The following is a 10,460-nucleotide window of genomic DNA, read 5'->3' as shown; positions in this document are numbered from 1 at the left end:
TACTGTTGAAGACTTCTTCAACTGCACTTCTACTGGAATTTTCAGTAGACACTGCATTTAACTCATGTTCTTTAAGATCTGCATGAACTTCACGGACATACTCCTCCATGCTTTCAACGACAGATAATACAACATTGTTGGCAACACCACTGCCCTGTAACTTTGCAATGATTGAAGCACACATATGTTTCGCTTGATCTTTTGACATCCCAGATGTTGAAGGTTGATTTATCAAATCAAGGTCCATGTCAGAGGTATAACCTCTGCAAAAACAACAAAACAAAGAACAAAGTGCTGACTATATGCACCAAGTGCATTGTGCAATTACATACAAATGTTGTATGTACTTTGTTAAGGAACTTGGCTCTTAGGTCCTTCACCTTTGGACTCTCTTTAGTGGTGTCAACATCAATACTATAGACTGTTGTCTGAAGGAATGTGCACATGTTGCTGAGAGCATCATCATAACTTACACTGAAAACAAAGTGCACTTTAAAAAGTTCATCAAAGGCTGCCAATGACGTGGCTCCCTGACAGGGGATGAGCTTCTTGTCCATCACAATGTAGTAAGCACTGATGGCCTGCTTGGAGGTTCCAGAAGCAAGAAGATATGGTTAGCAATGTCCCTCCTGGTTCTCTAGGTGTTCTTGAAGGCTTCTGCATGACTGTGGGAAAAAACACTTGTCAAGTTGTATTTTTAATGTTATCTAATTCTGACACATTTTCCACTTAAATCCCAAAACGCGGCCCTGTACTTACCTTGTGAAACACAACTACATGGTCCATGGCTTGAGCTGCGCTGATCTTCTGTGTTTTCTTTTTATTAGGCTGAGGTGGTAGGATATGCAGGAGCAGTAGCAAAGATGCCATGTCACTGTCCCACTCTGTAAGAAGAAGAAAGGGACCCAATGGACCATCCTGTTTCATCAACTGTTTAATTCAAGTCACATCTTAAAAAAGGGGATAGCTTGGTTTTCTTTAAGTTGGGCTATATGAAGTACTTATGGATAGTCAGTGTAGTAACTATAACAGATGTCGACTGCCATGCCCCGAATTTTGAGCAGTAGAGAGGAGTACCAGCAAGGAAACTAAGAAATGAACTGGTATGGACAGGGCCTTGCCAGCAGTACATGCTTAGCCTCTGCCAGTACTCATTTCTGCTTCTCCAAACTGGATGGTGCTGACCAACACCTACTGTAAGTCAGGCACTGACTATGGAGAGGTACCTCATACAAACACACTTAAGATAATCCAAACTATCCACTTAAGTACTGCATAGAACAATACATTAATTTAATTTGGCATTTAAATGAATACCTGGGCGATTCTCAGAGGATGCATTATTGTTTGGATTCTTGGCAGACTTCAGCAAACTCTGGAGCACAGGGGTGGTTGTAAGACTCTCTGCTTCTCTGATCACCTTTCCTTTAAAGGACGTATGCCACTTCTCAAGCAGTTTATCAGCTGTTTCTGGTCCAAAGAGGAGGCTGAAATCTTGATGTATCTGCAGAGAAATGGAAGATGTGTGGTAAAATTCACATTTCTGGCAATCACAAGCTTTTGGCCATGAATGGTGGATGCCTATACATACCAGCCCTTTAATGTCCAGCAGCCTTGGAAACACTGAGAGTATGTTGTGAGACTCATCAGGATTGTGGATGAGATGCTTTCTGTATTCAAAGGTCTCCTTCATCTTCTGCAGGATGATTTCTCTGTCACTTGTGTGCTTCATCAAGGATATGACCTCTTTACAGCGCTCTTCATCCAGCTGGCCACCAATCTGAGGCAGCTCCTTCTCCTGTCTTGGACCACCTCCTCCTGTCTGTATTTTTGGTTCCATGGACCCAAGGTTTGTCTTTCTCTGAATTGTCTTGAGCCGCCACGCCAGAAAGCCAGAGCCACTTTGGCTGTCGTAAAAATGTTCCTAACCAGGCACAGACAAAATCAAGTTACTTCATAATCAGCCATAGGAGGAACCCACTTGTAACAGTGTTCAAAGTATGAATCCAAAAATTACCATGAGGTTGAATAAACACCTTTCAGAAACAGACGAATAACAAAACTGACAAACAACAAAAATGGAAGGACTGTTGTGTTTAATGCAGTACTTTTATCTAAGTGGACCCAACAAAGTGGTAAATTACTATTTTTGTGCATTAATAATAAAAGGAGCACTGTACAGTGTCAAGCTCATTCAGTCTTAAATCAATGTCAATCAATCAATGTTTGTAATTACAATAAATATATAACTTACATATCCTTTCCTGGATAGGGGATCCTTCAATGCAGGAAATAAGGTCACAATGCCCAGTGCATATTTCTCTTTAGTAATTCGCTGAGGGATTCTCCTGCAACGAACAAAAAAAACCCTGGAAATGCCAATTATCACATTATCCAAGTAATGTGAGTCATCTAGTGCGGAGTTTAGCTTTTAACTGTCATAGCTGCTTTCTTCTTATACCTTGTTGAAGCAAAAATTAAGTCTTTTCACAACTCAACATCATTAGTAACATACTATTAATTTGGCCCCAGCTGACCTAAATTATGTATGTATTATGTAAATTAATTTAAAAGGGAAAAAAGTTAAATAGGTGTCAACAACTTAACTCTGGTATCATCAACTTACCCTTCTGTCTCAACCATGTGTGCCGCAAGAATGTTTACCATCTGCCTTCTTCTAGTGTCACACAGTGTCCCCGTTTCTTCATATTCTTCAAGCACAGTCGTCCCTCCTGGTTTTATCTGCAGAATCTGCTTTATTAGCTAAACAGATTACAACAGCAGTTATAATATAAACCTAGAGAGGCAAACTAACAGCAACGTCATTATAGCAGAACTTTAATGATTAAATCATGGCAAAGCTAAAAGGAAAATGCAGATTTTTATGAATGGAAAATCAAGCTTTCGAGGTATTGTACTGGTGTTTTTTTAATGGATTTTTTATATAAAGCACTTGAAATAAATCAAAAAGGGGATAGTTACGATGATGAAACTTACATCTCTGGCTGAAGAACTCTGAAAGGCTTCTTCATCATCCCTCTTTCGCTTGGATGGTCTTGAAGTTTCACCGTCAATGCTACTAATGGACACAGACAGGACACTTCCACTGGGTGAAGATAGTGGTGTGAAAGGAGAAGACTGAGATGTGCCTGAATCTAATACAAAAGATTAAAAACACACACAACTCACCTCATTTGCAGCGATGCTGTGGATCAGATTTGTAATCCACCACACAAGAAACTCTGCTTCTATTCTTAAGAACACAGAGGGAAAGGGAATGAACTGAACAAACAGCCAAAAACCTATGTCAGACTTTGTGCTAGAGAACATGACTTGTTTTTTAAGCAATCAATTATCACTTCCAAGTGTTTAATACTTCATTTGATAATCTTAAAATTGGAAGCAAGATAATTTAATGCAATAGAGGCATCTGAAATAAGCACTGCTATTAATGCCATGTAAAACTAGAACACTCTAAATTTACCATTGTTGTGACTGTCCTTGATGACAAAACAAATTCCTTCCAATGTGGCTAATTCTGCAAACACGGCTTCATCAACCTCAGTGCCGGAATCATCCTCCACAGTAATCTTGTCCACAAGGATGGAGAACTTCTCTCTCACTAAATGATGAGGTTAAAAGACAACATGGAAATTATTTACATCATAAAATATCATGACTACCACTTGGTGTTAACACAAGTTAATTAGTTAGTTAATTACTAACCAGTAATTAACTAATAACTGGTTAGTCATATGCCAATCTGGACATTTACCTTCAGAAATGAATTCTTCAAAATCAGGAGTTTGTAATTTGATGTATTTCTTGCAGTTCTGATACTCCACCTTAATTATCATTTTGCCATCTACAACATGAGCCTGTGGAGAAAGAGAGGTGTGCACAGAGCAACAAAAAGACATTTTAGACATCCCTTAGATGCTAATTTAAATGATAAATATTTATCATAACCTGAAGAACAACCAAAAGCTTTCACTACACTCAATTTCTCTCTGATGGACTAAAATATACTTTTTGTAACTGAAGCTGGTGGGTATGCAGATGTTCTGTTCCTGCCTGACAGCTCTGGAACTTTATATACTGCTCTTCACACTTCTTATGGTGACTGCAGTATCTTTGTAACCTGTCAAACAAATGCACTGAAAAACACAAAATTGTATCTTTATGCCAGCTCCACTGTTACACCATACATTCGCCTTGCCGTTAACTGTTACCTGAGTAATTTTACTGACCTGGAGTCAGACAGAGTACTAAAATAGAATATTAGACAATTCCCAGAAATAGTAACATCTACAGTTCAACAAAAAAATATTAGCAATAATATAATATCAATATCTTGAAATAAATACTAGTCTTAACCTGTAAACTTCGTAACTTTATATGCTGAGAAATAATATCTGGGGATAGCATTATCAGTGTTGGCAGGACACAGGACTCCTTCACAACTATAACACATTCATGAGATACTTTACACATTGTAAAATATCTAACCTACACGTTTGTATTGTGGCACCTTAAACGTTAACTATTTACTTCAACTTCACTTACCTGAAATCTGATATTTTGAATGGGTACCCTCTTAATCGTGTAGATTGCTACAAGGCAAAAGATACAACGAGTTAAAACACTAGAGGTGATGCAGAAAACGGCCAGTAAATAAGTTTACGTTAGTCTGACCATATGTTAAACGCTACAAAAGCCAGCAAATCGGTATAAATTACCGTTACTTCACCAACACAATTCCAATCTATGCAGTGATATTAACAGTAGCATTAGTTAGCCGACAGCGCGCACATTGCAGACAACCTAACCCTGTCAGTTGAAACACATTTTAAAACCGCAAACCGTTTAAAAATACATTTTGCTCGAGAGCTTGTAACTATTTTCAATTAGCGTTTCGCTGGCTTAACGTTAGACCGTCGTGTCAAAAAACGAACTGAAAACTAAGCTAACTGTCGACGTTATCCTCATTGGACACGTCTGGCATGTCTGCTTACCGTGCAACTACGACGGCGGCCACTCGTTAAATACCACAATGTTTCAACATGGCTCAAAAATGTGAAACTATATGACAACATAGGCACATTTGACTGCAAATTAACAACAACAAGGCAAACTTTCGTCGCGTCGTACTCACCAATCTCGCCTTCTCATCCTTCATGCGAGTGACAGAAAGTGGCCGCTGTCCAATTCGTCTCGAAGTACCTGCCCAAATACCCGGATGTTAAAAACAACACCGATAGGTTTTGAAGACCGTTGACTCTGTAATGCTACACCCTTAAATTATGTTTGCACACTTAAGCAGGGTTCATTCTTCCAGAACAAACACCAGAACATCAACACTTTACTCTAAACTGGCCTCACACTGGAAATTTAACTCTGGTGAATTTGTTGTGTAGGTGTGAGTGTGAATAGTTGTGTGTTTGTGCCCTACGATCGACTGGCGACCGGTCCAGGGTGTACCCCGCCTCTCGCCCGTCGACGGCTGGGATAGGCTGCAGCACCCCCGCAACCCTGAAAGGGATACGCGGTATAGAAAATGGATGGATGGATGGATGGATGGATGGATGGATGGATGGATGGATGGATGGATGGTATTTGCACTACACACACAGTCACATATGTGCAGAAAATTCCAGAATAATAGTGATATGTAATAACAGTGGTTCACATGCAGTTCATTCAGTTAGATAGAAAATCACATGACAAACAGCAGACTAAACATTAGATACATGAACGTGAAGCTTTCAGCCTCCTGCAGTGCAGTGAATCAGAGTGACAAAGCATGAAGTATAACACAGATAAGTCTTTGTGGCAGTTATCTACCCTGACAGAAGTGCAGCCCTGTTACGGCTGCCACCGTTTTTGGGGGTATATGTGTCTTTTTGTGTGTGTTTGTGTGTGTCCTCGTGCCCCCTGTGTCCTCCTCCGGAAGAGAACGGCAATTGGGGAGGAGCCTGCAGCCAGTGTCCAATCCCCTGCAAACACCTATTCGCCTGCTGGCTCTCAGCCTGGCAGTCTGTGGCCGGCATCTTTGGTGACCAGTCCTCGGCACAGGAGAGATCCACTTAGTGTGTGACAGATTTGTCAAAAGTGTGTTTTTGTTATATTGTTGGCAACCAGACTCAAAAGAGCTAGGTTTAGAGGTTTTTGATTTGTAAACTTTAATAGGCTTATTAATAGGCTTATCCCCCCCCCCCCCCCCCCCCTGTATTGTGGTTCTCGTTTTGTTTCCATTTGACTAGTAGGCCTCATTTAGGAGGGTTTTGTTTTCCATTTTGTTTGGTGTTGGAATTAGGTAGCTCTCATTTTTAGAGAGTTCTCGTTTGGTTAGTACTACTTCAGCTCTTTCTTTTGAAGAGTTCTCTTTTTGTTATAGTTTGTTAAGCTCATTTTAGGAGAATTCTCTTTTGGTTTTGATTATTTCATTTGTTTGAAAAGCACCCACTCGCTCTTTTCGTTGTCTTGGCCTTTTGCGTTTTGTGTTTTAAAATGGGTTAACATGGGTTCAGGAAAAAGATATCTTAACCCCCCAGGGGTCTGCAACATTTACAATTGAAAGAGACATTTTTGGCCCGAAAAAAATAAAATCAAAAATCTGGCCAGAGCTGCAAAACATATTTGAGCTTTCTAATGAATTTAACACAGCCTGCTGTGGCTAAATTGGTCTATCAACATTACTATTATGTCTAAATGAGCACTCATTGATATGTTTTACCACATGCAACACAATAATACCATGTTTTGTTATATTTAAGAAATTTAAATAGAACTACAATAAAGAAAACAGATTACATTTTTGTTACTTTATTGGGGGATGCTATTGCCAACAAAACAACAACAAACTTTGCTCTGCTTTCCGCAACTCAGAAATTGTTCTCCTATCGTCTCCAGCTGGATACTTTTCAGCAAATGCAGTGTGCTTGTTCACAAAATGTTTTTCTGCATTATTAGTTTTTTATTTTTTGTTCTTAATTTCTAATTTCTTACCGCAGATCAAGTTGGTGGTGAATGCAAACGAATCTGTCCACGCACTGTTTTTTTGTTTTTGTTTTTTTTTATTTTTCTTTTGTGTCAAAGCCACAGGAAGTTAATATTTAACCACTCGCTTTCATCTTTACAATATCAATCAATTACAATATCAAATATATTTCAATCAATACAGTATGTTAAAATATATCATGAAAAGTTACCGCATATGTTTTTGCCAATATTTCAGTTTGCCTGTAACTATAGCATGGTCGTCATGGTTTTTGAAAAGCATGCAATACCGCACTGATTGTTCAGCACTGTTGAGACAGAGATAATGCCTCTAAATCAAACGATATCTTGTAATAGTCTCTGGTGTGTATTGCTTGCAGTTCTTTCACTGGTCTTGTGGCAGCTATAAAGACTGGATGTGAAATTCCCTCCATGATGTCTCCTTTGTTTCATTTCAAGGACAGAGCTGGAGACTGTGCAGTCCACAAAGTTTGGCCTCACTGACAGGAACTTGATCTTACCAGCAGGGGGCACCACTGGCAAACATAAGAAAGCACAACAACTTATTTGTGCCACTGGTAGTGTCATCTAAACCTAATGATGGAACTTGATCATGTTGTGAAACACTTTTCATCACATCTGCGACACACTCAGCTCTCCCTGCCTCCAGTACATGTTTTTTCTTTGAAAGTCACAAATTTCAGGGAGAAGGCCTTTGGCAAATCCACACTTTGAAAAAGTGTAACTTATAGTTAGTATTTTGAGCCTGTGTGTCTGTTTCATTGTCATTAGAAATAATTCACACATTCATTATTACATTTATTTATTTATTTATCAGATTTAAAAAAGAAGGTTTGGCATTTAGATAGATAGATTTTTTTAGAGGGTTGGCATGTTTTATCTTACATAGGCTGTCAATAATATCCAGGGATGACAGGTGCAGATTCTTCAAAAGGATAATCCACATGGGGCACCTGGACTTGATGGCATCCCTCGCCGAGCTCTCAATGTGTGTGCTGATCAACTGATGGATGTCTTCACAGACATTTTCAGCCTTTGGAGCAGAGGACCACTTGAGAACGCTGTTTATTGATTTGCTAAGTATTCAATACCATTGTGGATACCATTAGGTTTTGTTTTGAGAAAAAAATTTCACTTATACAAACAAAGAAACTGAAGCTGTACTCAGCCTTTAAATTTGATGTTGGTTTGACTCATGTTTGCTAAATTATGTTTTACAACAAGAGTTTGTAAAAACACAGAAAACTGGTGCAGTTTTATGTCAAAAAAGTGAAACATGTTTGTGTTCAGCATAACCGTGGAACTCCTGGAAGCCTTTTGTCTGTGGTCATGTAGCACCAATTTAAAAAATGTTGCACCTTTAAACTACATAGACTGACTAGTTTTATGACATCTTTCCAGCAGTAAAAAACTTGTTAAGTGAATCTGTTGTATATCATTGTGCTTGAACTCTAATGTTAACATGTGGCCATATTACTGACCTGTCTATAGGTGCCATAGGAATTGGAAGTCAAAGAGGTTCGAAACAAATATGTCAATTTAGAATATAAAATCTACAGAGTGAAATAGTAAATGATAACCTGCAAAGTGTGCAAGGTGACACATTTTTTTTCCATGTTTTACTGAATTATTTATTTAATTTGCTCTGAACTCATGTTAAGTAACAAACAAGTTTTTTTTTTTCTAGATTTTTTTTTTAAGGTCATTGACCATATTTCGACAAGTATGTGTCACTGAATTGACATTAAGATGTTAAAAATGAAAGAATTCCTCTGTCTAACATTAGCACCGGCGGCTTGCCTTTGTGCTCCAGAATATCTGGCAGACATACAGTCACAGAGCTGACGGGGACCAGCAAAAGGGAGCTAAAGACACTTGTAGGGCACTGGAAAGAGTGAAGGAATGACAGCCGACAAGGAATTAGACTGACAAACAGATCCATTTGAAATTGTGAGCTGAAGTAGTTAATTTAACGAAGTGTATAAAAACACTTTCCTCAAGGTAAAAGTTAATGTACCTGAAGGTAGTTGGTATTTTTACTGTGGTTTTAATGATTTTCAAGCAATGAAAGGCCTGATATATGTTATACATGACTGTATAACTAATATAATGAACAAGGTCAATATGAGGCAGAGAGAAGGAATGTGAGAATGGACAGAATCCAATGAGGCAAACATTGATTTTTGAGAAACATTGCTGAAGGTGTACTCCACTGATTGCACTTCCAAAACGTCAGGGCCTCAAAAGAGAGATTTTGAATTGTCATAATCAAAGCATACATTTAACAGCAGATGATGCCCCCAAAGCAATATACAGACTTCTGTGTCTCTGATGAACGGCCGTTTTCTCAGTTTCTGAGACCTTCTGAGATGACACAGTGGGAGCATTAGGATTATTGCTCTTACTTAGAAGTTGCTTGTTCAACATCTTCAAATGAATGGGTTGATAATCTCATTTATTACACTGTAGTTACTTTAATAGATAATACTTGTTTGAAATATCTAAGAAAAACATTTGGTTTGTGTGGGCAAATGTTCTGTGCACATTAGATAAAATGTTAGACTAAGTCTCCATGAAAGGACCTACAGAGGAAGATAATGGAAGGAACACCTACAGCACTGAGAGAAAATGAAAAATGAGTGCACACTCTACCTCAAATGCAAAGGCGTTGTGGAGAGGAATGAGTAGCATTTCTGGCTATGGAGCAGGCTGCCAGATGGTTATCCTCTCATGCATTCAAAGCAAAGCACAAGGGGAACTTTAGCTTCATTGTTAATATAGAAATGTCGACCCAACACAATGCCTCACCAGAAAATCTGTTTTAACAGTAAAAAATTGCTTAAGTGACAGCAAAGTCAATCATGACAGCTCCCACAATGGGTCATTGTTAGGAATAGCGACATGCAAGTACAGCCCTGATTGCATAAAAGACAGGACACTGTTTACAGAAACAGAATGAAGTCATCTGCAAATGTGGAGGTTCATTCTCGATCTTTGTGAAGTGTGGGATGTGACGCATGGACTATCTGGCGGCTATGTGATGTGAAATCTCTGTTCATTATGCCGTGACAAGTAAAGGTGAGACAAAATACTTGGTTCTGTTACATCGGACAACCTACATTAGATGACAGTCATCAACTTAAAGCATTGTTTGTTTTCCTTGCTAACCAATCATTTATCTCCAAGTGTAAGTATACATTCTCACTGCCTCCATGTATCTTTCTCATTGATGATTTTTTTCATACTGCCACTGCCACAGTGTGGATCATTTTAGCAATCTCAGAAAGCTATTTCTTCACATTATACTGTTTAGTGTTAGCATTACAGTCTTTTTTCTGGACATGAGTCAAACTTGGTTAGAACCGTGTTTTCTACAGCAGTATTCTCTGTGGCTGTCTATTTTTCACTACTGACAACATCAGCAAACAGCGCTTGGCAGA

The 10,460-nt window shown here is 38.7% G+C and overlaps 1 pseudogene; it reads right to left on the bottom strand.

The window, feature by feature from the left end:
* Positions 1-248: 248 nt before the first annotated feature.
* Positions 249-5,005, bottom strand: LOC139337383 (uncharacterized; annotated as a pseudogene).
* Positions 5,006-10,460: the final 5,455 nt, after the last annotated feature.

This window comes from Chaetodon trifascialis, chromosome 2 (assembly GCF_039877785.1).
Source record: "Chaetodon trifascialis isolate fChaTrf1 chromosome 2, fChaTrf1.hap1, whole genome shotgun sequence".
In the NCBI taxonomy this organism is placed as follows: Eukaryota; Metazoa; Chordata; class Actinopteri; order Chaetodontiformes; family Chaetodontidae; genus Chaetodon; species Chaetodon trifascialis.
The sequence above is the reverse complement of the archived record's forward strand: the minus strand, read 5'-3'. Positions and strand labels throughout refer to the sequence as shown.